General features: G+C 51.3%; 3 non-coding genes across 3 annotated transcripts; all 3 read right to left on the minus strand.

Annotated features, from left to right (window-relative positions):
• Positions 1-3,488: 3,488 nt before the first annotated feature.
• TRNAH-GUG (transfer RNA histidin (anticodon GUG)) lies at positions 3,489-3,560 on the minus strand. Its single transcript has one exon. It is a non-coding gene; the product is annotated as a tRNA-His (tRNA).
• A 6,205-nt stretch (positions 3,561-9,765) lies between these two features.
• On the minus strand, positions 9,766-9,837 carry TRNAH-GUG (transfer RNA histidin (anticodon GUG)). Its single transcript has one exon. It is a non-coding gene; the product is annotated as a tRNA-His (tRNA).
• A 2,297-nt stretch (positions 9,838-12,134) lies between these two features.
• TRNAF-AAA (transfer RNA phenylalanine (anticodon AAA)) lies at positions 12,135-12,216 on the minus strand. The gene has a single exon. It is a non-coding gene; the product is annotated as a tRNA-Phe (tRNA).
• Between the last annotated feature and the right edge of the window lie 14,788 nt (positions 12,217-27,004).

Below are 27,004 nucleotides of genomic sequence, written 5' to 3' on the forward strand. Positions count from 1 at the left end.
ACAACAGCCCGATGGCACTTTAAAGACGAGTGAAATAATTGATGAAGTGATGAGCTTTAGTGGGGCTGACCGACGTGGACTGCCCATAGCAACACCTTCCAGCTCCCCAGCACAGACGTAAGGGGAGCCGGAGTTGCAGCCCAGAGGGCACTGAGGATGGGAGGAGTTGTTGGGTTTCTTATGTGCCTTTTTTGCTCCAGATCCTTAGGGGGTGTTTACACAAGGGGCTGCCAGGGGCAGGACATGAGCCCTGCAGGGCAGGGGTGGGTGTGGCAGTGACATCACAAGGACCTGTTGAAGGACCTTAGCTGATTGGTTAAAGGAGGTGGGGAGGCGGTGACCTCTGACAGTCCAGAACAATAGGGCCATCTCAGAGCCCAGGAGAGGAGAACTGTCTGCCAGCGGGTCAGCCAAGGAACTCCTCGCACCCGGAGATGGCCGGCTTCCCAGTGACCGCCGTGCTGGGCGCAGCAGGCTCAGAGACGGACGGCCTCCTGACGGAGCCCTCTGGACTGAGCTCCCCCTTGGTGCTTGACGTAAAACATCATGGCTGTATTGTCCATGAAGACCCAAACCACTTTACCTGCAAGGTGAGGGCGGAAGATCTCGCACGCCCTGTGAACCACCTGTAACGCTTTGACATTTCTGTGGAGGGGCACCTCCTGCACGGGCCAGCTACCTTCGGTGCACCAGCTGCACCTGCGCATGCAGCAAGCGCACACACATCTCCACTGAATGGACACGAGCAACCGCCTGGAGAAGAACTGATAGCAATAAATAGAAATCAGATGGCAGAATGATAAAGAAAACTCTATGGGCAGCAAATTTAAGGACAATAAGAGGGAGTTATTTAAGCACTTTAGGCTAAAAAAGAATCAGTATTGGTCTATTGCTAGATTGAAATTGAGAAAAACATGAAGTTTTGTGCGTAAGCTTGTCCCTTTCACCAACACAGAATCACAGAACTGAAGGGAACCTCGAGAGGACATCTAGTCCAGTCCCCTGCACTCATGACAGGAGCATCCATTCATTCAATAAAAGCTCTTACTTTGCCCACCTTGTTGCTACTAAGTTTAGACATTTTAAATGCAGCAAATCTGAAAAGATCCAAGAGTTTTAAAGGAGCTACCAAGGAGCCTGCTAAACTATGAATGTTGATTGTGAGTAACTGGAAGAAAGTGAATGTGCTAATGTTTAAACAGGGAAAACAGAATGAACTGGGTAGTTCTAGGCCTGTTTGCCAGAAACTTATTTCAGGAAAAATAATGGAGCTTCTGGTATGGGACTTGATAAAAAATGACAGGAAGATAATGCTAATCATATGGGTTTGTGGAGAACAGCTCCGGTGAAGCTAACCTGAGATTTTCACCAGATTACAAAGCTGGTTGAATAACATCATAGAGTTGATACAATTGACTTATTCTAATGTAAAGCACTTGCCTTGGCACCACACAACATTTTGATTAAGAACCGAGAATGATCCAATATAAACATAACACACACGACATGGATTAAAAGAACTGTCTCACCAATTGGTTTCAAAATGTAAGTGTAAACAGGGAGTCCTACTCAAGCTGAGGGTGTTTCTCATGAGGCCTTACAGGGACTCTTGACTCACCGCTATGTAACATTTTTAGGAGTGACCTGGAAGGAAACATCAAATTATCACGGACCAAGTTAAGAGAAGACACAAAGGGTGAATCCGCACTAGAAACTAACTTCAGCGTTAACTTCCAAGTTAGGCACGACTTCGAAGTAGGCAGCAGAGAGTCTACACACATTTGCCCTTTGGGAGCTAACGTCGAAGTCTTTACTCCATTCCTGGGGATGGAGAAGTGCCCAGCTTCGAAGTCTGGTGTGTGTCCATACTCAACTTCATGGTTATTTTTGTAGTGTAGAAACAGGCAAAGACTGCGGGAGCAGTAAACAATGAAGGGGACAGACAGGTCACTAACCCAAACCAATCTGGACACCTTGATGAACAAAGTGCAATCAAATATGTGTTTCTGTACAGCCCAATTTAAGGTCACACATATAGGAACAAAGGAAGGACCATTCTGACAGGATGGGAAACTTACTGGCAGTGTGGGGCTCGGGCAGCTCAGGCTAGAGGGTGGCTGGCTGGCCCCAGCAGGGTGGGGCTTGGGCAGCCAATGGCTCGGGTGGCTTGGCCTGGAAGGCTGCCTGGCCTGCTTGATGGCTCATCCTGTACCGCCTGCTATCTTGTTCGCCCATTGGGAAAACAAGGGGAACAGCTGAAGGCTCAGCAGGTCGGTTTGGCCATGTCCATGCACATAAGCCTGAGGTTTCCACACGCTGGGCAGCTTGTGGCTGGGACAGAGGAAACACAAGCCACATGGCACCATGAAGGTCAGAGGGAGGCAGCACCTTTCCCAGGTTACTGCTCCTCCCCTCTGGGGTCACCTTTCTACAATCAGAGCTCTGAGAAAAGCACTGAATGACCCACCCCAGCTGGGGGTGTGTTGCAGAGGGACTTTCAGGACTGCAAACTCCCCAGCACGGCGTGGAAGAAGGCTTCTGCAGGCTTTGTATGCCTGTGACCTGCCTTGTAACACCTCCCGTCCTGTTCCTTTGTTTTCTCTTGGTCACAAACTTTTGTTTCCCACACTGCAGGGGTGGGCGGCAGGGGGCCTATTGGGGTCAGAAGAGCACTGTGGACATGCGAGTGGGGACTTTAAATCATTCTCACTGCACCAGAGCCTTCAGCAGGAGAGATACGGCATTTACAGGGAGGGCTGCCCCAGGCTCACAAGATCACACCAGCATCAGGACTCCAGGGATTTCTGGGCACACTGCCAAGTTCCAGTGCACCAAACGATTGCCTGAACCCTTCCATCTGGCGGGGCCAAAGACCTGGCTCCACCAGGCGCCAGTCACCCCACTCACTCTCGTGCAGGACAGGAGAGGGAAGCAGCTCAGAGAGCTTTAGGGCTGTGCCTCAGTAAGGCAGCCCCAGGAGGTGCCTCTGACATTGAACTCAGACTGAGGGAAGCAAAGCCCTGAACAATGGCTCCAGCCCTCCCCACCTGCCCCTCACCCTTTGGGGCTGGCTGGCATTGCCCTCTGGGCACCTCTCACCCTCAGCTGGCAGCATGGACTGTGTCCTTATTGCTTCTCTGCAGATCCTGTGTCTCCCAGGACTCCCTCTCTCTGCCCGGGGCTTTCTCAGCACCTGGCCCCACAAAGCTTCCACCAGACAGACACTGTGTTTTCCAGGCCCATTCCTGTGGCTATGGGCTTAGACCCACAGAATCCTGGGGCTGGAAGGGACCTCAGGAGACCACTGAGTCCAGCCTCCTCCTCAAAGCAGGAGCAACCCCAACTAAATCATCCCAGCCAGGGCTTTGTCAAGCCAGGGCTTAAAAACCTCCAGGGATGGAGATTTCACCACCTCTTCAGGTAACACATTGCAGGGCTTCACCGTCCTTTTGGGGAAAGCAAAAGCAGTACCAGCCATCTATTACCACTGCCACGACTTGGATTTGAACCAAGGTTTCTGCAGCCACAGTGCAGAGTACTAACCACTGCACGATCATGGCCAGCTGCGGAAACTTTCTAGTGAGCTTTTCTTTCTAGGGCATCACCCCACAATCTGAGACCTGGGCCACTGCTCCAGCTGCAGGCAGGACTCTTTGGGCTCCAGGGGCACAAAGCAAATTAACAGCCAGCTGCCCACAGACGGGCTTGAGCCCGGCACTGCCAGATAAAGAGCCTGATGGTCATCCAACTCGTGCTGGTAAAAGGGGCTTTTCCTTTTGGCCCTTGACACAAGTGCCGTCAGGGCAGCATTAGAGGAATGTACAATATTAAAGAAGCCCACATTAGAAAAGGCTGGGGGAGTTGCCTCAGGTGGGAAGCAGATGGTTCTGTCTTTTGCTGCACTTCTACATAACACACGTTCTCTGTGCTAGAAAGTGCCTCATTCTTCTGGAAAGAAAGAACCCTCAGGCTTTTTACAATGTGTCTCCTGTGATGCAAATACAGCCCTCAGCTGACTACCTATCCTCCCTGCTCCTCCAGAATACAGTAACCCACAGCTGAAAAGGGCAAAAATTATACAACACACAAAAAGTTTAACAAAATCACAGCATCATCCACACAGCACAGCAAGTACATTTGAAAGAAAAGGGTGTTAAATAACAAGAAACATTCAAAAAAATACACATAAAACTCAAACTATTAACACACATCAACCACAAACTGGATAAAAATTCTCACATGTTTTTCTGCATAGACAGCTTAAAAAACAAAGAAACAAAAAATATACAAACAGGGAAGAGGTTACACACCAAACCAGCTGAAGGACCTGGAGCGGAGGGAAAGCAAGTTCTTCTCACATCACAGTGATGACACAGACAACCCACAAAGCCTCCCCTTTGTGCAGCCCATTGCCCAGAGGTGCTTCCAGCCGAATTTCAGCACCAGAACCAGAGGCTCCAGGAGCAAAGGCAGCTCGTGGATGAGGGACTCTGGACACACCACGCAATGCATTTTGGGTATGCAAAGGAGCATCACTGACTCTGCCCCAGAGAGCAGAGGAGCCGGGGTCTCCCAGCTGTGGCGGCTGCCCCTAGAACAGGGGTGATGACAGTTTTTATGCTGTGCCCCCTTTTTGGCCCTGCACTAAGCTGGTCCCCACAACCTGTGGGAGAACCATAGGAAGGGATGCTGGCCTGTGTCTGGCTGTGTCGATCAGTCTATTGCTGTTGGGGCAGACTGCCAAAAGAGCACCCTGTGACATGTGGCTGCTTCCTTGCAAACCAAGGGCCTGGTCTTTTCAAAGAGCGGCTCACAATCTCCTTTCGCTTGGGGCGTGTGGACCCTCGCTTTCGAAAGCTGATCTGTCAGAAGGTGGCTTTGGAAAGTTTGCCTTTTGACATCACACTGTGGTGTAGACTCAGCCAGCCACGGAGAAAAGGGTAGAAAAGCAGAACCAGGTCCCCACGTGAAGATTGCAGCATAATGTAACAAAGGAAATGTGTGTGTACATCAAAAAAGGATAAAATTCTTTTAACAACTAAGAAACAGAAACTTTTAAACACCATTTTCACTCTGTCTTCTCCTGAACATTTCGGCTATGTCTACACGTGCCCCAAACTTCGAAATGGCCATGCAAATGGTCATTTCGAAGTTTACTAATGAAGCGCTGAAATGCATATTCAGCGCTTCATTAGCATGCGGGCGGCAGCGGCACTTCGAAATTGACGAGCCTTGCAGCCGCGCTGCGCGTCCAGACGGGGCTCCTTTTCGAAAGGGCCCCGCCTACTTCGAAGTCCCCTTATTCCCATGAGCTCATGGGAATAAGGGGACTTCGAAGAAGGTGGCGTCCTTTCGAAAAGGAGCCCCGTCGGGACGCGCCGCGGGGCTGCAAGGCTCGTCAATTTCGAAGCGCCGCTGCCGCCCGCATGCTAATGAAGCGCTGAATATGCATTTCAGCGCTTTATTAGTAAACTTCGAAATGACCATTTGCATGGCCATTTCGAAGTTTGGGGCACGTGTAGACACAGGGGTAGCTGAGGCCATGTAGTGCTGAAATCACAGGGTTCTGCCTTAGGGTGGTCCCAAGCAGTGCAGTTAGGAGTGATGATGGTGACTGGCACGCAGGAGTGACAGCAAGGGGTGGGCAGCTGGTAGGAGAAGCGGTGGTGGATGAGTGTGGGCTGTGGCTGGTGGCAGCAAGGGGAGGCTGCAGACAAGTAGACAGCTAGTACTGCCCTGGTGATGTATCTGCGGGCTCTGGGTTTGGGACTGCACTGCAGAAGGTAAACCCTGTAACTGTGTGTGGGGTAAAGGGCCAAGAGCCCCAGCAAGAGACTGGGTTCTACTGCATATGGGGATGGGATCTGGGTGAAGGGGGTTTGTCTCTTCTTTGCTTAGATACACTACATCTGTCGCTGTCACCTTGGGGTAGGTTATGGTCATTAAACAAGCCATTTCTATCTCAGACTCTGTGCTTGCAAGGGCGGGGAGAACCACCTTACAGGCACCCAACATGGGGGTGAAATTGTCCCAGGCCACTGGGTGGGGGCTCGAGCCGGTTGGTTGTAACCTTGACAGGAAAACCCCACAAGACTTGAACCCGGCCCTTCTGGCAGGCATCTGGCATTAATAGAAGGGTTACACATAGAACAAGACACCACTAGGGATTAAACCCCAGATCTCCTCCTTATGCGGTAGATATGGTAATCAGTTAAGCCAGGGCGCCCCTCTCTCAGTGCTCTTTGGTGACTGGAAGTCTCTGTGTTAGTCTGTATCTTAAACCAAACAACAGCCCTATGGCACTTTAAAGACTAGTGAAATTGATGAAGTGATGAGCTTTGGTGGGGCTGACCGACATGGGCTGCCCATAGCAACACCTTCCACCTCCCCAGCACAGACATAAGGGCAGTGGGAGTTGCAGCCCAGAGGGCACTGAGGATTGGAGCAGTTGTTGGGTTTCTTATGTGCCTTTTTTGCTCCAGATCCTTAGGGGGTGTTTACACAAGGGGCTGCCAGGGGCAGGACATGAGCCCTGCAGGGCAGGGGTGGGTGTGGCAGTGACATCACAAGGGCTTCTTGAAGAATCTTAGCTGATTGGTTAAAGGCGGTGGGGAGGCGGTGACCTCAGACAGTCCAGAACAATAGGGCCATCTCAGAGCCCAGGAGAGAACTGTCTGCCAGCTGGTCAGCCAAGGAACTCCTCGCACCCGGCGATGGCCGGCTTCCCAGTGACCGCCGTGCTGGGTGCAGCAGGCTCAGAGACGGACGGCCTCCTGACGGAGCCCTCTGGACTGAGCTCCCCCTTGGTGCTTGACATAAAACATCATGGCTGTATTGTCCATGAAGACCCAAACCACTTTACCTGCAAGGTGAGGGTGGAAGATCTCGCACGCCCTGTGAACCACCTGTAACGCTTTGACATTTCTGTGGAGGGGCACCTCCTGCACGGGCCAGCTACCTTCGGTGCACCAGCTGCACCTGCGCATGCAGCAAGCGCACACACCTCCACTGAATGGACACGAGCAACCGCCTGGAGAAGAACTGATAGCAATAAATAGAAATCAGATGGCAGAATGATAAAGAAAACTCTATGTGCAGCAAATTTAAGGACAATAAGAGGGAGTTATTTAAGCACTTTAGGCTAAAAAAGAATCAGTATTGGTCTATTGCTAGATTGAAATGGAGAAAAACATGAAGTTTTGTGCGTAAGCTTGTCTCTTTCACCAACACAGAATCACAGAACTGAAGGGACCCTCGAGAGGACAGCTAGTCCAGTCCCCTGCACTCATGACAGGAGCATCCATTCATTCAATAAAAGCTCTTACTTTGCCCACCTTGTTGCTACTAAGTTAAGACATTTTAAATGCAGCAAATCTGAAAGGATCCAAGAGTTTTGAAAGAGCTAGCCAAGGAGCCTGCTGAACTATGAATGTTGATTGTGAGGAACTGGAAGAAAGTGAATGTGCCAATGTTTAAACAGGGAAAACAGAATGAACTGGGTAGTTATAGGCCTGTTTGCCAGACCCTGATTTCAGGAAAAATAATGGAGCTTCTGGTATGGGACTTGATAAAAAATGAAAGGAAGATAATGCTAATCACATGGGTTTGTGGAAAACAGCTCCTGTGAAGCTAACCTGAGATTTTCAGCAGATTACAAAGCTGGTCGAATAATATCATAGAGTTGATACAATTGACTTATTCTGGTGTAAAGCACTTGCCTTGGTACCACACAACATTTTGATTAAGAACCGAGAATGATCCAATGTGAACATAACACACACGACATGGATTAAAAGAACTGTCTCGCCAATTGGTTTCAAAATGTAAGTGTGAACAGGGAGTCCTACTCAAGCTGAGGGTGTTTCTCATGAGGCCTTACAGGGACTCTTGACTCACCGCTATTTAACATTTTTAGGAGTGACCTGGAAGGAAACATCACATTATTATGGACCAAGTTAAGAGAGGACACAAAGGGTGAATCCGCACTAGAAACTAACTTCAGAGTTAACTTCCAAGTTAGGCACAACTTCGAAGTAGGCAGCAGAGAGTCTACACACATTTGCCCTTTGGGAGCTAACTTCAAAGTCTTTACTCAATTCCTGGGGATGGAGAAGTGCCCAGCTTCGCAGTCTGGTGTGTGTCCATACTCAACTTCACCCTTATTTTTGCAGTGTAGACGCAGGCAAAGACTGTGGGAGCAGTAAACAATGAAGGGGACAGACAGGTCACTAACCCAAACCAATCTGGACACCTTGATGAACAAAGTGCAATGAAATAAGTGTTTCTGTACAGCCCAATTTAAGGTCACACATATAGGAACAAAGGAAGGACCATTCTGACAGGGTGGGAAACTTACTGGCAGTGTGGGGCTCGGGCAGCTCAGGCTAGAGGGTGGGTGGCTGGCCCCAGCAGGGTGGGGCTTGGGCAGCCAATGGCTCGGGTGGCTTGGCCTGGAAGGCTGCCTGGCCTGCTTGATGGCTCATCCTGTACCGCCTGCTATCTTGTTGGCCGATTGGGAAAACAAGGGTACAGCTGAAGGCTCAGCAGGTCGGTTTGGCCATGTCCATGCACATAACCCTGAGGCTTCCAGGCTACACGCTGGGCAGCTTGTGGCTGGGACAGAGGAAACACAAGCCACGTGGCACCAGGAAGGTCAGAGGGAGGCTGCATCTGTCCCAGGCTCCTGCTCCTCCCCTCTGGGGTCACCTTTCTACAAGCAGAGCTCTGAGAAAAGTACTGCATGACCCGCCCCAGCTGGGGGTGTGTTGCAGAGGGACTTTCAGGCCTGCAAACTCCCCAGCACTGCGTGGATGAAGGCTTCTGAAGGCTTTGTATTCCTGTGACCTGCCTTGTAACACCTCCCGTCCTGTTCCTTTGTTTTCTCTTGGTCATAAACTTTTTGTTTCCCACACTGCAGGGATGGGCGGCAGGGGGCCTATTGGGGTCAGAAGAGCGCTGTGGGGACTTTAAATCACTCCTCACTGCACCAGAGCCTTCAGCAGGAGAGATACGGCATTTCCAGGGAGGGCTGCCCCAGGCTCACAAGATCACACCAGCATCAGGACTCCAGGGATCTCTGGGCACACTGCCAAGTTCCAGCGCACCAACCGATCGACTGAACCCGTCCATCCAGCTGGGCCAAAGACCTGGCTCCAACAGGCGCCAGTCACCCCACTCGCTCTCGTGCAGGACAGGAGAGGGAAGCAGCTCAGTGAGCTTTAGGGCTGTGCCTTAGTAAGGCAGCCCCAGGAGGTGCCTCTGACATTGAATTCAGGCTGCGGGAAGCAGAGCCCTGAACAATGGCTCCAGCCCTCCCCACCTGCCCCTCACCCTTTGGGGCTGGCTGGCATTGCCCTCTGGACACCTCTCTCCCTCAGCTGGCAGCATGGACTGTGTCCTTATTGCTCCTCTGCAGATCCTGTGTCTCCCAGGACTCCCTCTCTCTGCCCAGGACCTTCTCAGCACCTGGCCCCACAAAGCTTCCACCAGCCACACACTGTGTTTTCCTGGCCCATTCCTGTGAATATGGGCTTAGAACCACAGAATCCTGGGGCTGGAAGGGACCTCAGGAGATCATTGAGTGCAGCCTCCTCCCCAAAGCAGGAGCAACCCCAACTAAATCATCCCAGCCAGGGCTTTGTCAAGCCAGGGCTTAAAAACCTCCAGGGATGGAGATTTCACCATCTCTTCAGGTAACGCATTGCAGCGCTTCACCGCCCTTCTGGGAAGAATAAAAGCAGCAGCAGCCCTGTGTTGGGCTATCACTGCCATGACTTGGATTTGAACCAAGGTTTCTGCAGTCACAGTGCAGAGTACTAACCACTGTACGATCATGGCCAGTTGGGGAAACTTTCTGGTGAGCTTTCCTTTCTAGGGCATCACCCCACAGTCTGGAGCCTGAACCACTGCTCCAGCTGCAGGCAGGACTCTTTGGGCTCCTGGGGCACAAGGCAAATCAACAGCCAGCTGCCCAGAGAAGGGCTTGAGCCCGGCACTGCCAGATAAAGAGCCTGATGCTCATCCAGCTCGTGCTGGTAAAAGGGGCTTTTCCTTTTGGCCCTCGATACAAGTGCCGTCAGGGCAGCATTAGAGGAATGTACAATGTTAAAGACGCCCACATTGGAAAAGGCTGGGGGAGTTGCTTCAGGTGGGAAGCAGATGGTTCTGTCTTTTGCTGCACTTTTACATAACAGCTGTTCTCTGTGCTAGAAAGTGCCTCATTCTCCTGGAAAGAGAGAACCCTCTGGCTTCTTTTACAATGTGTCTCCTTTGACACAGATAGGCTACGTCTACACGTGAAGCCTACATTGAAGTAGCCTATTTCGATGTGGCGACATCGAAATAGGCTATTTCGATGAATAACGTCTACGCGTCCTCCAGGGCTGGCAAAGTCGATGTTCAACCTCGACGTTGCGCAGCACCACATCGAAATAGGCGCAGCGAGGGAACGTCTACACGCCAAAGTAGCACACATCGAAATCAGGGTGCCAGGCACAGCTGCAGACAGGGTCACAGGGTGGACTCAACAGCAAGCCTCTCCCTTAAAGGGCCCCTCCCAGACACAGTTGCACTAAACAACACAAGATACACAGAGCCAACAACTGGTTGCAGACCCTGTGCATGCAGCATGGATCCCCATCTGCAGCAGCAGCAGCCAGAAGCCCTGGGCTAAGGGCTGCTGCACACAGTGACCATAGAGCCCCTCAGGGGCTGGAGAGAGAGCGTCTCTCAACCCCTCAGCTGATGGCCGCCATGGCGGACCCCACTATTTCAAAGTTGCAGGACGCGCAACGACTACACGGTCCCTACTTCAACGTTCAACGTCGAAGTAGGGCGCTATTCCCATCCCCTCATGGGGTTAGCGGCTTCGATGTCTCGCCGCCTAACGTCGACATTAACATCAAAATAGCACCCAACAGGTGTAGCCGTGACAGGCGCTATTTCGGAGATAGTGCCACTACTTTTAAGTAATGTGCACGTGTAAACACAACTACAGAGCCCTCAGCCTACTACCTATCCACCCTGCTCCTCCAGAATACAGTGACCCACAGCTGAAAAGGGCAAAAATTATACAGCAGACAAAAAGCTTAATAAAATCACAGAACCATCTACACAGCACAACAAGTACATTTAAAAAAAAAAGTATTACACAGCAAAAAACATTAAAAAACATATACATAAAACTAAAACTGTTAATACACATCAACCACAAACTGGATAAAAACTCTGACAAGTCTCTCTACACAGACATTTTAAGAAAAAAACACAAAAAAAAAGACAAGCAAAGAATGGATTATGAACCAAACTGGGTGAAGGAGCTGGAGCGGGGGGAAAGCAAGTTCTTCTCACATCACAGTGATGACACAGACAATCCACAAAGCCTCCCCTTTGTGCAGCCCATTGCCCAGAGGTGCTTCCAGCCGAATTTCACCACCAGAACCAGAGGCTCCAGGAGCAAAGGCAGCTGGTGGATGAGGGACTCTGGACACACCACGCAATGCATTTTGGGTATGCAAAGGAGCATCACTGACTCTGTCCCAGAGAGCAGAGGAGCCGGGGTCTCCCAGCTGTGGCGACTGCCCCGAGAACAGGGGTGATGACAGTTTTTATGCTGTGCCCCCTTTTTGGCCTTGCACTGAGCTGCTCCCCCCAACCTGTGGGAGAACCATAGGAAGGGATGCTGGCCTGTGTCTGGTTGTGTAGATCAGTCTATTGCTGTTGGGGCAGACAGGAGATAGTGACATTCATTCCCCCTTGGGCAAGTGTCTGTCCCTTTCCCAGCTGTGTACTGCACAGCTCAGGAGCTGGTAGAGACCAGAGCCCCTGAGCCAGCCTTGGGAACAGGCCCTTCCCTTAGAGGCAGCTGCCCTATCACTGGCTGCAGCTGAACCATGGCTGCCCACTCCTTCCCAGGGCATTACACAGGTGAGTGTAGCACAGTTGGGCTGACATAGGAGACAGGCTGGGCCCAGCAGCAGCCAGAGCAGTGACCACAGCCCAGGGTCAGCATTTCCCCCAGGCACAGACTCCCCTGGCCTCTTCCACACACTGGTCACAGACAGCCCCTGGGCAGTGTCTCAGGGTGTGTGCTGCTGTAGTGTCCTGGTTCCAGGATGTGGCTAAAACACAGCCCCCGCTGTGAGCAAGATTTGAACCTGCAGAGGGAAACCCTATTGGATTTTTAATCCAACACCTTAACCACTCAGCCATCACAGCTGCAAGATCAACTCTGTCCCCTGGCCAGAGACCCTGGTGAAAGCTCAGTGGGCCGAGGTTGGTAAGGAACACTGCCAGACAGCTGGTGGGGTTTCCTGCGCCCCCCTTTCCTCAGCCCCGGCCCTGGCAGTGTCCCTGGAAGCTGTGTGCTTGGGCCGCTGCTCAGGAGAGATGCAGGTGCTGCCTAGCTAATTAGCAGAGCCCCACAGGCAGCAGCCCACCCCCAATTGGTGGCCAAATGACTGGTGGCTGTCCAGGGCATTGAGCCTCCACATAGCAATGGCTACCCCCTTGTGCAAGGGGAGTGTGGGCTGCACCTGTGTGTCATGGTGCTGGGGGGCCGGGGAGGGCCAATGACTTAGCTCCAGAAATAGCCACTTTGTCGTACTGAAGTTGTGGAGCCAGCGGGTGTCGTTCCAGTCCCCCAGAACCAGCCTGTCCCATCACTCGCTGCTGGAGGGCTCGTCCCACAGGGCCGGACACCCAGGGGAGGGAGAACAAGCGTCACCCCAGGGCAGTGGTCTGTACCAGGGCAGCCATTAGGCTAGACCCCTGGAGCTGCTGGAGGGTGGCAGCTCGGAGCAGTGCCTACAGGCTGACCATGGCCTGGATGGGTCAGGCATCAGGGGGCTTCTAGGGGGCCATTGTGTGCCACCATGTGGCTTCTCCATGTGGTTGAGTTCTCGGTGCTCTGGGTACAAGCCAGCCCTTGGCATGTGTAGAATGAGTGTGTTTTGGAGGAGTCCTTTAAAGGAGCACCAGGCTGCATCCCCCAGAAGGGCTTCTCTGCCTTGCTGGCGCAGCCATGGCATTTGCTGGCCCTTTTCTCCCAAAAGAGCAGCCTGTGACATGTGGCTGCTTCCTTGCAAACCAAGGGCCTGGTCTTTTCAAAGAGCAGCTCACAGTCTCCTTTTGCTTGGGGCGTGTGGACGCTTGCTTTCAAAAATTGATCTGTCAGAAGGTGGCTTTGGAAAGTTTGCCTTTTGAAATCACACTGTGGTGTAGACTCAACCAGCCACGGAGAAAAGGGTAGAAAAGCAGAACCAGGTCCCCACGTGAAGATTGCAGCATAGTGTAACAAAGGAAATGTGTGTGTACATCAAAACAGGATAAAATTCTTTTAACAACTAAGAAACAGAAACTTTTAAACACCATTTTCACTCCCTCTGCTCCTGAACATTTCACTTAAAGCAGCTAAAACAATTCCACATTGTAAAAACTTACTTTGAACTTCACACTAAGAGCCACTCAAACAAGACAAAACAAAAACAATCATTAAAAACAAACAGCAGCACTGCCTACTTATTACATGCTCACAAGAGAACTTTTCAATTCATTACCATCATGGTCAATAAGACCAGGAACAGACAGAGGCATTTCCTAAACAACTAAATACAAGAAAAATAATTTCTAAAAGGACAGTTTTAACCACATACTTCTCAGCTGCACACCCAGCAGAACAGGCACAAGCTTCGTGCCCATGGGGAACATTTTCAAACAGCTGCTTCCACCCTCCTCAAACTAAGGGACAAAAGTCTAAAACCAACCACCCCTTTTGCTGAAGCCCAATTCACCCGCTTTGGGACGCAGGGTATCAGAGGTGGTTGCATGTGTCTGTTTGCAGACACACCCTCCTGATTAGCATACAGGGCCCTTTGGAGCCAATCAAACCCTCTCACTTTTACTTCCCCAATCTGCCACTTTTGTTACAGGCTCTCATGTGACAGGTATCAGGCACAGAGGACTCTGACAGGTTAGTTCCTTCTGGCCAGCTGTGCAGGTGATGTAAAAGGAAAGTAGAGAGGCACTGAAATCAACAGGCACCAATAGAAATGAAAACAAAAAAGCAGTCAAGTAGCACTTTAAAGACTAACAAAAGAATTTATGAGGTGAGCTTTGGTGGGACAGACCCACTTCTTCAGACCAGAGCCAGCCCAGAACAGACTCAATATTTTAGACACAGAGAACCAAAAACAGTAATCAAGGTTGACAAATCAGAAAAAAACTATCAATGTGAGCAAATAAGAGAGCAGAGGGGCAGGGTGGGGCGAGGGTCAAGAATTAGATTAGACCAAGTATGCAAAAGAGCTCCGATAATATCCCAGAAAATTCGCATCCTGGTTGAAACCAAGTGTTACTGTGTCAAATTTGAATATGAAAGAGAATTCAGCAGTTTCTCTTTCCAAAGCAGACTGAAAATTTTTCTTCAGTAAGACGCAAACTCTTCAGTCATTAACGGAATGGCCCACTCCATTAACATGTAGACTAACTGTTTTGTGCATCAGGAGTGTTTTGATGTCTGTTTTGTGCCCATTAACTCTTTGTTGCGGAGAGTTTGAAGTCTGTCCAATATACAAAGCACCCGGGCATTGTTGGCACATGGTGGCATAAATTATGTTAGCTGAGGAACATGAGAATGTGCCTGTGATTCTGTGAATAATCTGGTTAGGTCCAGTGATGGTATCTCCAGAATAGATATGTGGATAAAGCTGGCAGTGGGCTTTGTTACAGGGAAAAGTCCCAGAACTGGTGTTCCTGCGGGATAGACTGTGGATATTGGTCAGAATCCTCGTAAGTTTGGGAAGTTGTCTGGAGAAGAGAACAGGCCTGTCACCAAGGGCCTTCTGGAGTGTGGCATCCCAATTAAGGAGAGGTTGTAGGTCTTTAATAATGCATTGCAGTGGTTTGAGTTGGGGGCTGTAGGTGATGACCAGTGGTGTTCTATTCTTGGCTTTTTTGGGCCTCTCTTGGACTTGCTGGTCTCTGGGTATTCGTCTGGTCCTGTCAATTTTTTTTTTTTTTTTTTATTTCTCCTGGTGGGTAATTCAAGTTTATGAATATTTTGTAGAGATCTTGTAGTTTTTGGTCTCTGTCGGTTGGATCAGAGCAAATGCAATTGTATCTCAGGGCTTGACTGTAAACAATGGCTCTCGTTATGTGTGCAGGATGGAAGCTAGAAGCGTGTAGGTAAGTATAGCGATCAGTGGGTTTCCGGTACAGTGTGGTACTGATGAGACCATCCTTGATTAGTACTGTAGTGTCCAGGAAATGTATCTCTTGCGTGGAGTAATCGACGCATAAGTTGAAGGTGGGGTGTAGATGGTAAAAGTCTCTGTGGAATTCTTCTAGAGTCTCTATACCATGAGTCCAAATCATAAAGATGTCATCAAGGTATCTTAAGTAGAGGAGGGCTAATAGGGGATGAGAGCTGAGGAATCGTTGTCACTTCCACAGCTAGGTCAGTGCAGGGCAGCTGACGTTAACCTAGAGGTGTAATATAGAAACTCTGCTGAGCACTCGCACGAGCCCACCGGTTACAGGGAACACCGACGGCGGCTGCAGCACAAAGATGGAACTTGCTCAAGTAGGTGATTTTTCTCCCCAAGTCTCTTTTTGTAAGGCAGCAAAAAGGGAACGGTGGCTGGGACCCCCCAGTCGTTTGTCTGCCAACTAGGCCTGATTTGGGACAGAACAATTTAGGTGACTTAACATGGAGTCTTGGCCAGGGGCCTGAGACAGGGGAGCGTAAGAGGGGGAGCAGCAGAAGGCGCTGCTGGAGAGGTGCCAGTGAGTGCACTGTGGTTTGGTGGGAGTGAAGTGAGTTCGCTGGGTGTTTGCCGTTTGATGCTGATTGCAGGTGATTTCTGTGATGGTGTCAGGTGGGATTGTGTGTCTGGGAGGGTTTGATCCCTTGTTCCCTTGGTTGCCTTTGATCAGCCTGAGGCTCAGCCTGCCCCTGTGTGGCTAAGGAGGGGGAAGGCCTGAGCTGGGTGAGCAGCTTTAAAAGCCACAGGCAGAGCAATAGGGGAGGGATGGAAACAGGGAAGTGTAAAAGGGAGTTTGATGGGATCAGGTTAATGCCTTTGGCTCTTTCTGAGCCCCTTGATGCTATTGAAATCTCCACAGCAGTTCCCATCCCCTGTGTGAGCAGAGAGGGACTCAGCCTGTTTTCTTTTCTCCCTTCCCTTCCACACCCCCAGGGCGTTGCAGGCACCACAGACAGGTGTGTGTCTCCCTCCCCTTCCCGTGGCATCATTCTGGCCACAGGCTGAGACCAGCCAACTAACCCAAGGCTCAGCTACCTGGTGGGGCTAGTGACACAGCTCCTGTGCTGCATTACAGAGCTGGTATTCATGCAGTTCTCAGAGCAGAGAAGAGAAGCCTGGTGCAGATGGTGGGTGTTGGCCCCTTGACTGTGTGGTCACACTGCCAGAGTGGGAGGTTCACATCTGAATTCTGCCTCAGTCTTGCCCCTGCTGTAACAGAAATCCAAAGCAACCGCTGGTGCGCTGTTCGGTGAGGCATTGAATCAAGGCCAGTTCAGCATGTGGAAAAAGCCACTCGCCTCAGGAAGGGGATTTGAACCCACCTTTCCTTCTGGAGGCCAGAACATCCAGGGAAAGGAATGACAGTATCTTACATCTGGCACCTTAGACCACGCAGCCATCCCGACACTACTGGAAAGAATGCTCCTGAGCCACTAATTTTCTTTAATATTTTATGAGTCAGGCAGACAGTTTCCGTACACAACGGTAGCACAACTCTTTCAACACCAAACAGCCGTTCTCCAGCACAGCAGGTTTCTATACACAGTCACCCTGACCTAACGCTGGGATGTGCTTTGACATTAGCTGAAAAGAAATGGATGAAGGAGAAACTGCCAGTTTGCCACCCTGAGGGTTGGAATTCTTCTATCATCATCTTTGCTAAATAGGTGGTAACCAAGCACCCAAGTGATGGGAGATCTTATTGGCTCCATTTCTCCCCCATCCTTAGATATTAAAGTTTCATGAAAGGAAAAAAAAACCAATGAGGAAGAAGGCAGAGCTCTTAAGGATTCTTCCAGAAATGAGTTGGCCCCACAAAAGAGGAAGCAGGACTGTTTCTACCTGGCTTAGAACAAGCGACTAGTTACAAGTTAGACCAATGTGCTAACCACGACACTGCAGAAAATACACACTGACATTTTGGTGCTTTTCTGAAGTGTTCTCGGGAGCCAGTGCATCAGCAAGTTTCCCTTCGAAGAACGGGCAAGCAAAGGGCACGAAGAACTTCTGAAAACTTCATCAATAGCAGTGGTGCAACAGCTTCTCCAATTCGCCTTTTTCACGAGGAGAAACAGAGACAAACCTTCCAACCAACGATGTTCATATCTGCTCAATGTTTCCTGCCACCGCCCAGGGACCCTTTCAACAAACCAGGACAGCAAAATGCAAGACCCTCAATAGATTCTCGTCTTCCCATTGGTTGCACCCACAGCATTTAGGAGAGGCAGACGTGGTGATCCCAGGCTCCAGCCCCAGTGCGCAGGAGGCCCAGCAGCACAGTCACAGCCCTGCCAGGCCCAGGAGAGGGAGCAGATGCAAACAAGCCCTAAAGGCAGAGTGCAGCGTGTAAGCTGGGGGAGAGAAGAGTCAGTTATACACAAGCAGCCGGTCCTCTGGTGTAAAGCACAGAGCTCAGGACTCTGCCTCTTGCAATCTGAGTTAAACTCCTCAGTAGGACTGCCTCAGTGTCCCTTCCTCACAGCAGTGCAGGCTTGTTCCACCTTTACTGCTCTCCCCAGCTCTAAGCCCATGCACAGGTAATGGCGCACAAGCTGCCTGCTTCAGTGACTACTCCGCTCCTGTCCCCAGCATGTGCAAAAGCTTTCTCCCAATAGCATGTATGTTCCATACTGTTCAGGGGTTACCGTCATGCCTGCCCTGCAGACAGCCACAGACACCCCAGCCAGGCTGCCACCTCCCCTCCGGCAGCCCCAGGTTTATTTAACACAAACCATCACCTTCCCCTTCTCAATGACACTTTTCCCATCACACTTTTGAACTCTCCATCTCTTGTCCTTGTGTAAGTGAGTCGGATGAGCACCGAGCTCCACTTTTCTCACCGTCCCCTGGATAATCATAGCTCATGTATATGCCCCGTGCACAGCTGGAGCGAATGCAGAAAGCCCTGAAGCTGCAGAGCACTGAAGGGGGACAGTCAGCTGGGGAAAAGTTTTCTTCTCTCCTCCTTGGGCAGGTGAGGATAGAAATGAAGAGAAGAAAATCCTCTGCCACACTCCAAAGAGGATGAAATTATCCATTTGTACTGTCTTTGCTTCGACCAAATCGGAGAACAAGAGCAGCCGTGTGCTACGAAAGGCCAAGACACCAGTGCAAGCTGGGAGAGACCTGCTGTATTGGCTGAGAAAATCAATATCAAGGCAAGAAAGAAACCGCTTTGCATGGGATGTGAACCCCTGACACTGGGGATAAAATCCTTTGCATTGTTTCCCAGAGGGAGCAGTCACTGCACCAAAGCACCTCCTATCCCAGCACCCAGCAGATGGAGTCAAGTGTGCATAAGTGAAATGTGTGTGTGAAATTGTTCACAAGTGCCTGACTGCAGGCTCTGTCTTGCTCTCAATTGGGTGTTCTGGTCTCGGTGGGGAGACACAGCTTCAAACCCCTCTCCTGACACACCCACCTTTCACCACAAGAAATAGTCTCATTTCAGCCTCTCCTGTCACATGAGATAAGTCCGTGTTCAGGATCTCTCAGAGGCTCTTTCCCACCCTCCCCTCATGGGCAGAAGAAAACGCGGCATTTCCACACACACCAGCCTGGCAGGAGGGCAGAGCTGGGTGACTCCAGCTGCCCGTCTCCTCTCACTGCCCTGTAGAACTCAAGGGATCTCTCTGAACACCCCCCAGAACTACAGCACCAATGTCCTGCCATGGATGCACCGGCAGTGAGCGTCTCTAACTCCTACCTGGGTTTTCCCACCCAGCCAGCTGCACAGGGGGCCCAGAGTTGTCAGAGATGAGCTGTAACATACCCAGGGGCTCCCCTACTCCCCCTGCCTATGCACAGAGCTTCAAGGGAGGAGAAAGGCTGGTGGGCAGGCAAAGCCAAGGGCCCCGTTCCATGGAGTGGAGCCCCTGTGAGCTCCTGTGATGTGAGATCGACCCTCCTCCCTTGGCCTCAGGGACAGAGCTGCAGCCAGCTGGGTGTGTGCTCCTGGAAGAGGCTCCAGGGAGCAGCAGCAGCGGATGTGGGGAGGGCAGAGCTGGGGTGAGTGAAAGCAAAAGAGGGGGGTTCCTCTTGGGGTGTGTCTGTTATCAGACCTGTTCCATCCATAGGACAAATGTGGGTGGCTGCACTAGGCCCTGTGTTTTGGGGGCCCAGCAGCAGCTGCCCCCACCCAGCCTTTGCCTGGGAGTTACGGGGGGTTACCTGGGGTTTAGAGCCAAGAACAGTGGTAGAAGAATTTTACCATAAGGCTTCTGGAAAGGAGCCCCACAAGAGGGCTATAGCAGGGCTCTGTACGGACAAGGTAACTTGACTTTCCTTGTCTCCTCCCCCATTTGCACTTCCTCTGGGGCAGAAGGTACAAGGAGACCTCTGTGTTGTGCAGAGACTTGCAGCTCCTGGTGACCAGCTGTGTCTGTCCTGGGCCTTTTTGGCCACATTTAGGGGTTTGCCTTTTCTGCAGTAGGTGCTCTGGTCATTGGCTGCAGCTGAGAAGGCTGGGGTGGAACTTGAAGGCCTTGGGAATTTGACTGGCCTTGGGTCCCAGTAACCAACACAGTTTAGAAATCCAACACATTTTCCATGGGGTCACTGCAGCCCCTGAGGGTTCTCTGTTGTTGTGTCATCTGGCACTCAGAGGCGAGAGACACCCATAGTTGGGGGCAGGTTTCCATCCCTGGCTGCTCAGGCTAACAGCCACCAAGACAGCTCTCCTCCAGGAACTTTTCATTCTTTTATGTGCCTGGCGAGAATTGTGCCCCTCACGACGCTCTGAACACACCTCTGAGACCGGAGAATTCAAGGAAAGAATTCAAAAATCATGAGCTACATTTCTCCAGGGCAGAAAATTTTCAAGAGAAGGGAACGCAGACAGACAGACAGAGAGACAGACAGACTCACTAGGTCAGTATTGGGAGGCGGCAACTGCCTCTCTTTCCTCCACTGAGGGCCTCCCTCTCCTTTAAATCAGGCACCACAAAACTGACCTGTACGTTGTCGACCAGATTTTGCAGTACAGACACAGCGACCGGCACTTGAACGGGGCTGAACGGGATTTCCAGAGTGCCCCGAGAGCCTCTGCTCAAGTGTGGGTGTGAGCATTTGCCTGGGGGTATTAGAGTTCTGCTTCTGTGACTTTCCTGGTTGCTAGAGGGGGCCTGTGAGGCCAGAAGACCCCGGGAGGAAACAGGAGGCAGAGAAAGCCAGAGGAGCTGCTGTGAGAGAGCGCTCCTGCTGCTCCTCCCTGTGTGAGGTGCATGGCTCAGTGTGGGCTTGGGGATAGGGCTGGCTCTGTGCTTTGGGAGGCTGAGTGCAAGGAAGACACAGGGTCACTTTCCCAGCCCACTACGAAGCCTCTACCTCAAGTTGAGGTTGTGATTCTTAAGCCCTCCTCTGCCGCATGGGCTGGAGAACCTGCCTCTGATGGGGTGTGTTTCGGCAGCAAGCACTTGGGCCATCAGGTGACTGCAATGGGGAGAAGATGAGAACACTGCCATCCGCATCATCTCCTGCCATGGGGCAGGGCTGGCCAGGCTCTCTCCAAGGTCCAAGTCCTTCTCAGTCCCAAGGTGAAAGAAGTAGCCAAGCGAGGTGAGGGAACGAGGTGGCCAAAGCCCCTTCCAAACAGGGTGGCCACCCCCACCACCTGTGAATGCTGGAGTCATCTCCCATCAGGGCTCTAGGTTGCTCCCTGCCAGTCACTCAGCCTGTTTCCTTTTCCTCTTTGGGCCTCTGCCCATAGCAGCCAGTGAGGAGAGGACAGGCTACCTGGCCAAGGCTGTTGGTTGAAGTTTTTTGTTTCCCTATTACAAAAGTGTTCCCTGGTCTCATTGAAAGGCTGTCTGCTTGCTGGCACTCACAGGGGCAGGGACTGCAAGGCCCCAGGCCAGCCATAAAAGCAGGAACACAGGCCAGGATACAAATGAGATGCCGTGTTTATTGCTGATTTCAGCTTGGAAACTTTTGGGATAACCAGGGTGCCATAGACTCTGCTGGGTTCCTCTGCCCTTCTCCTGAAATGCCGTCCACCTGTGTGGGCCACCCTGGAGAAAGTGGTGGTGAGAGGGACGAATTGCTGCCTTTCTATAGCTCCGCTGGTGGAGCAGTGGACTTTAGGGAGTGCTCTGCAAGCTCTTTGCAGTTGACTGGTTCATATGTGGCACAAGGGGGTCTTCTTTTTCCTCCCCTTGCTGAGGAAGAGCAAGAGAAGAAAGGAACAGCCGGCTGGTGCCACAGAATCATAGAACAATAGAGCTGGAAGAGACCAAAAAAGCCATCGAGTCCAGCCCACTGCTCTAAGCAGGACCAAACCCATCAGATCAGACCAGCCAAGGCTTTGTCGAGGTGAGACTTAAACACCTGCAGGGATGGAAACTCCACTACTTCCCTGGAGAGACCGTTCCAATGCTTCACCACCCTCCGAGTGAAAAAGTTTTTCCTAATGTTCAACCTGGACCTTTCCAAGCACAACTTGAGACCATTGTTCTGTGTTCTGCCATCCGTGACCACTGTGAACAGCCTCTCTCCAGCCTCTTTGCAACCTCCCTTCAGTAAGTTGAAGGCTCTTATCAAGTCCCCCCTCAGTCTTTTCTTCTGCAGACTAAACAGTCCCAATTCCCTCAACCTTTCTTCAAAAGTCATTTGCTCCAGCCCCCTAATTATTTTGGTCGCCCTCCTCTGGACCCTCTCCAGTGTATCCACATCCTTCCTGTAAATGGGGCCCAGAACTGGACACAGTACTCCAGATGCGGCCTCACCAAAGCCGAATAAAGAGGAACAATCACTTCTCTGGATCTACTGGAAACGCTCCTCTTGACGCAACCTAATATGCCATTAGCCTTCTTGGCTACAACGGCACAGTGTTGACTCTTGTCCTGCATCTCGTCCACTACAACTCCCAGGTCCTTTTCTGCAAAACCACAACAGAGCCAGTCGGACCCCAGTCTGTAACAATGCTTGGGATTCTTCCAGCCCAAGTGCAGGACTCTGCACTTGTCCTTATTGAACCTCATCAGATTTCTTGCAGCCCAGTCTTCCAATTTGTCTCAGTCACTTTGGACCCTGACCCTACCTGACCCTACCCTAAAGGAGGAGGGGGTGGATGACGGTAAAGAAGAGGTTTCCAATTTAGCAATTTTAAAAGTGAATTTAAAAGCAAACAACTGCAACACCACTGAACAAATGGCCACGAGCCTCCAAATTAGTTCCAAAATTATTCTCACAGGACAGGTAATGACACTGACCCATTTCAATAACCTCTCTCTCGAACAACGGAAGAGAAACAGACACCAGCTTGTCTCAGTCATTTCTCTTCTCTCATGTTTTATTTCTATCTATTATCAGAGCGACAATGCAGGATGAGAGAAATCACCGTCCTCTTCAGCACCTCAGATGATTGGAACCAATCGTCCCTTCTGCTTCTGAGTCGAGTGTTTCCCCACAGGTAACAACTGAGAGCAACCCCGCAAAAAGAAAAGTGGGGAAATGAATGAAACCCACGTAAACGAACACACAGAAAACATTTAATGACACTTACCAATTTCCGTGTGTCATTTGCCTGCAGATGGAAGAGACACACACACACAATGGTTGTTAGGGGTTTCCCACTTCCTACGTTTAATTTCCCTTTGTTTGCGCCACACCAGGAGGGCTGAGGAATTATTTCCACACACGCTCCTGCCGGAGCTCAGAGGAGACCAGTGGGGCCAAAGGTTTTCCACTCCTGCCCCCAACCTTTCCAGTAATGGAGTCGGTCTGTGCCCCTCCCACCTACTGAACAGCCGGCTCCATGGAAGGGCTTGGGAGGAGCAGAGCTACAACTGGGGCAGGAGCTTGACTGGGCTGGGGGCAGAGTGGGAGTAGGTGGAGCTCCTTCCCCACCCCCACGTGAGCTGGTTTAGCCCCCAGCTTTCCTCCATGTACCCCTAGGAGGTGGGTCCCACCCTTTGGGGATCACGTGACTCGCGGAACTCGTCGTGCCTCCTGCCCTCACGCGCTGGGACTGTTGCTGAACTGCCCGTCAGCTTTTCAGATCAGCTTTTAGTGTGAAATTCGTCTGGTTTAGTCTTTCCCCACATTTTACACAGTTACACTGAAAACCAACCCGCACCTCCAAAAAGAATGCTGAGAATAAACCACCGTGTCAGCAACCCCACAGCAAAGGGATTCTCTCGGGCCCATTCGAAACGTTACATTGAATGCAAAGAGCTCCACACGGGTAAACAAACTCCCACGGGAGGATCCAATTTTGTACAAAGCTTCTCAGAGGAAGGAGAACAACACGGACGTATTTCTTCATTGAGTTTTTCTGAAATTAAAGCGAAACAAATATTCCATCTGTAACACTTACGTGTGTCTGTTACGCATTCCCCTTCCTTCTGTTCAATGGGTCTTTATAGTCAATACAACAATGAAGACAGTTTTCCAAACTGACTGAATGTTGAACGAGACTGAACCGAGGTGAACCAGAAAAATAGGATGGACTTGGAACAGGCTTGCTTTGAACTAAACCTCACAGATATTGGGAGGGGTGCTCTTTTTTGGCACAACTAAATCCATGCTTAAGGTCTGAAAACTAGAAGAAAACATTACTGGAAAGCATACAAAGTGTCACCCTTTTTTTGATAAAACAGTGAATTAAGAGTCCCAGAGCGATGAAGCAAAATAGGGTAGAATTCTCGTTCTTAAAATTTATTCACAAAAGTGTCAACAATCCTCTTTTAAAAGAAACCCAAAATAGAAACTAACTTCATCACAGTAACTGTGTTTTTGAAAACTACGATTGTTTAAATAAAGCATGGACATTTTCCTGTAGTTTCAAACAAACTCATAATTGAATTAAGGACCTGAACGATGCTGGGTAAATCTGCTTGTCAGTTTCTAATTGGGATGTGCACAATATCTCAGCTGTTGCAAGGGTTAGTGAGAGCATCACAAGAGAAGTGTATTATGACCTGCCCACGCCCAGGAGAGGGAACTGGGCAGTGTTTCTTTCTGTACGTCTCATTGCTGACTCCAACGGTAACTGTAATGGCAAAACTTGCTTTTGGAACAAATAAGTGGTTGAATGAATCAACCTGAGTGTGTTGGACCCAGGTGTGTGCCATGCTCACCCCACAATTAAAGAGAAGACTAACATAATAGTGAACCAACTGACCAGAGCCACTCACTTTCCATGGTCTCAGACTCTTAATTCACTTCCCCTCCTAGAGCCCTTCTAGGTAGCTTTTAACTTGCTCAGAGTCTCCAACAGCGCAACTGTTCTCTGGGAGAAACCACTGACTTGTCCTTCCAGTTCAGGAGAAATCTCCTGTGGGGGCTGGAACTTCCCCGTCTCACACCTGGACAGACACAACGTCAGATGGCGATGCTGTGTTAGTGACTCGGTTCTTCAGTCCTCGCCAGTGAGTCGCTGCTCTAGTGGGCCGGGAGTTAGAATTCCTCTGCCTCTCCCAGCCTGAGAGCAGGTGCAGCACAGCCCATGGCCGTGCAACAGTCCCCTCACGGGTCCCATTAATGTTCTAGAAATACGGCCTGGAGAGAGCAGCTCTGGGGACAGAAGGGGAATTGAGTCTCCATGGCCCATTCGCTCCTTGGCCTCCAGGCTCTGAGGGACAGGCGGTTCCCACGGGAAGTGCTGTGCAAATCTTCCCACTCGGAACTAGACTGAGACACCAACTCCCTCCTCTGCAGCTCGTTCCGCACACATCTCCAACAGCCCCCAGGGGGGACAGACTCAGCAGCACTGCTGCCCTGGGCTGAATGGTCCCCAGTGCCCGGCAGTGACAGGGCCAAAGTCGCTCCAGATAGTCCTGAGGCAGCTGGTCCCCCAGGGAGGTGACGCCTCCAGGAAATACTGGACGTCAGACTCTGCCACGGAGAGGAGAATTCCAGACTCTTCTGGGCCAGGCTGACACCCTCAGGCTGAAGATGATCAAGGATGTTCGTAGCTTGGCCATGACCCTCCCCTAACATCTTACTGTGGAGCGCTGGGGAAAGTCGGTGTAAACACCATCTCCAAGCTCTTTCCACACCCTGGGAGGTGTGAGGGGGAGTGAGAGCCACGTATCTGCTCAAGGTGCTTCTGACGTCCTGCAGGGGAAGGAGAGAAAAGAATCTCAGCCCCATCTGACACACACAGGGGATCCCAGGGAAGGGATTTTGCAAATATGGGGAAGAACGGCCCTGCCCGAGCCCCAGGGCCAGGGATTCCCTGAGCTAATGGGGGCTTTGCCACCTCTAATACCTCACTGTCTGTAACTCAGCAAAGCACAAGAGTCACTCACATCTCAGCAATGCACACCCTGAGTCACAGGGATACCTCCAACTGATCGACACCAGAGCTTCTGATTCAGGAGCCTCCCTTCCCTGGGTGGGGAGCTGGGATGTCTCTCCCCCACTCTCACCTGCAGGAATTCACTCGCTGGCTTCTGACACTCCCCCTCCATCTCACCGCTCAGCTCACTGAGACGGGAAATCTGCACCCAGAGTTTATTGACATTGTCAGTCTGGATCCTCACAACCTCCTCATCCAACTTCTCCAGCCGGGCCAGCAGGAGTTGCTCCTGTTCCTCCAGGAACTGCCACAGCTGCCGAAATTCAGCCACGATCGTCTGCCTCTCGGTTGTGTCTGCTTCTGTGTGAAAGTAGGGACAGGGCTGCTCTGAGGCGAGGATGGAGCCTGGGGCCCTTTCACGGGTAGCTGAGTGGGCAGGAGGGAGAACTTCCTTGAAAACCTGAGATCCGACCCCTAACTCTGCGCTGTGGGTACCAGGCAGGGGATTCTCGGCCAGCTCTCCCTTCGGCCCCTGTGATCTCCCAAAGGGAGGTTTCCACGTCTGTCCTGGGCAGTGGATTATGCTGTTCATGGGCTCTGGGAATTCAGACCCAGAGCAGCAGGAGGCAGCACTCAGCACCACACAGACAGACGCAGGGAGAACAAAGGAACAAACACAAATGAGCAGACCCAGCGCACAGCTCTTCAGGGGGACATTCATTCACTGGAGAGGAGTCCTGGGAACGCCACCAGGGCTGGGCGTTAACTCCTCCCCTGCAATGGAGTCGCAGGGCTTGTCTGCACACGGCTGTCCCCCAGCAATCCATGAACCTGGAGAAGCTCACTGGGCCACCTTCACCAAGGCCACACAGGAGTCTGCTTCCACATGCACCTCCCACTGCCAGCCCCTGCCAGGTGCTAACAACAGGCACTTACCAGGTACTCCCGGCTCCTCCCCCTCCTGTCGCTTTGTCTCAGCAGCTTTTCTCTCACTTCTCTCCGAGTCTTCACCCGGGCCTGGATTTTTCCCTGAGGGGACACAAAGGATGGGGAAGGTTTCACTCTGGTTGAGAGGGGGGTGGAGCTGGGTGTTTTACCCCCAGAATCCAAGGTTATGTTCCTCCTATTCACTTTGTGACAGCGAGACTCCCAAGGAGATGGCACTTTATGAATGCAGCCGGGGAGCGCGTCCTGTTCAGACGTGCTACACAGTCAGGTTCAGTCTTGTTAATAACTCCAGAGAAATCGCAGTTCCCACCAAGCTTTATGGGTCGCTATGAATAGCTCAGTGGCACAGCACGTAACAGGACACGAGTCACACGGGGGTGATGCTACGAGCCTGTTTTTGAGGAGGGTCAAGGAGGAAAGTGACACAAATCCCAGAAGCCCCCAGGGTTCCCGTAGGGTTTGCACTGGAGCCCTGCAGCCCTGGGGGTTGCACTGCTTGGACAGAGCTGGGCTGACACCAGGACAGACCCCATGAGACAGCAGGAGCCCATTC

Source organism: Carettochelys insculpta, chromosome 7, assembly GCF_033958435.1.
Source record: "Carettochelys insculpta isolate YL-2023 chromosome 7, ASM3395843v1, whole genome shotgun sequence".
Classification (NCBI taxonomy): domain Eukaryota; kingdom Metazoa; phylum Chordata; order Testudines; family Carettochelyidae; genus Carettochelys; species Carettochelys insculpta.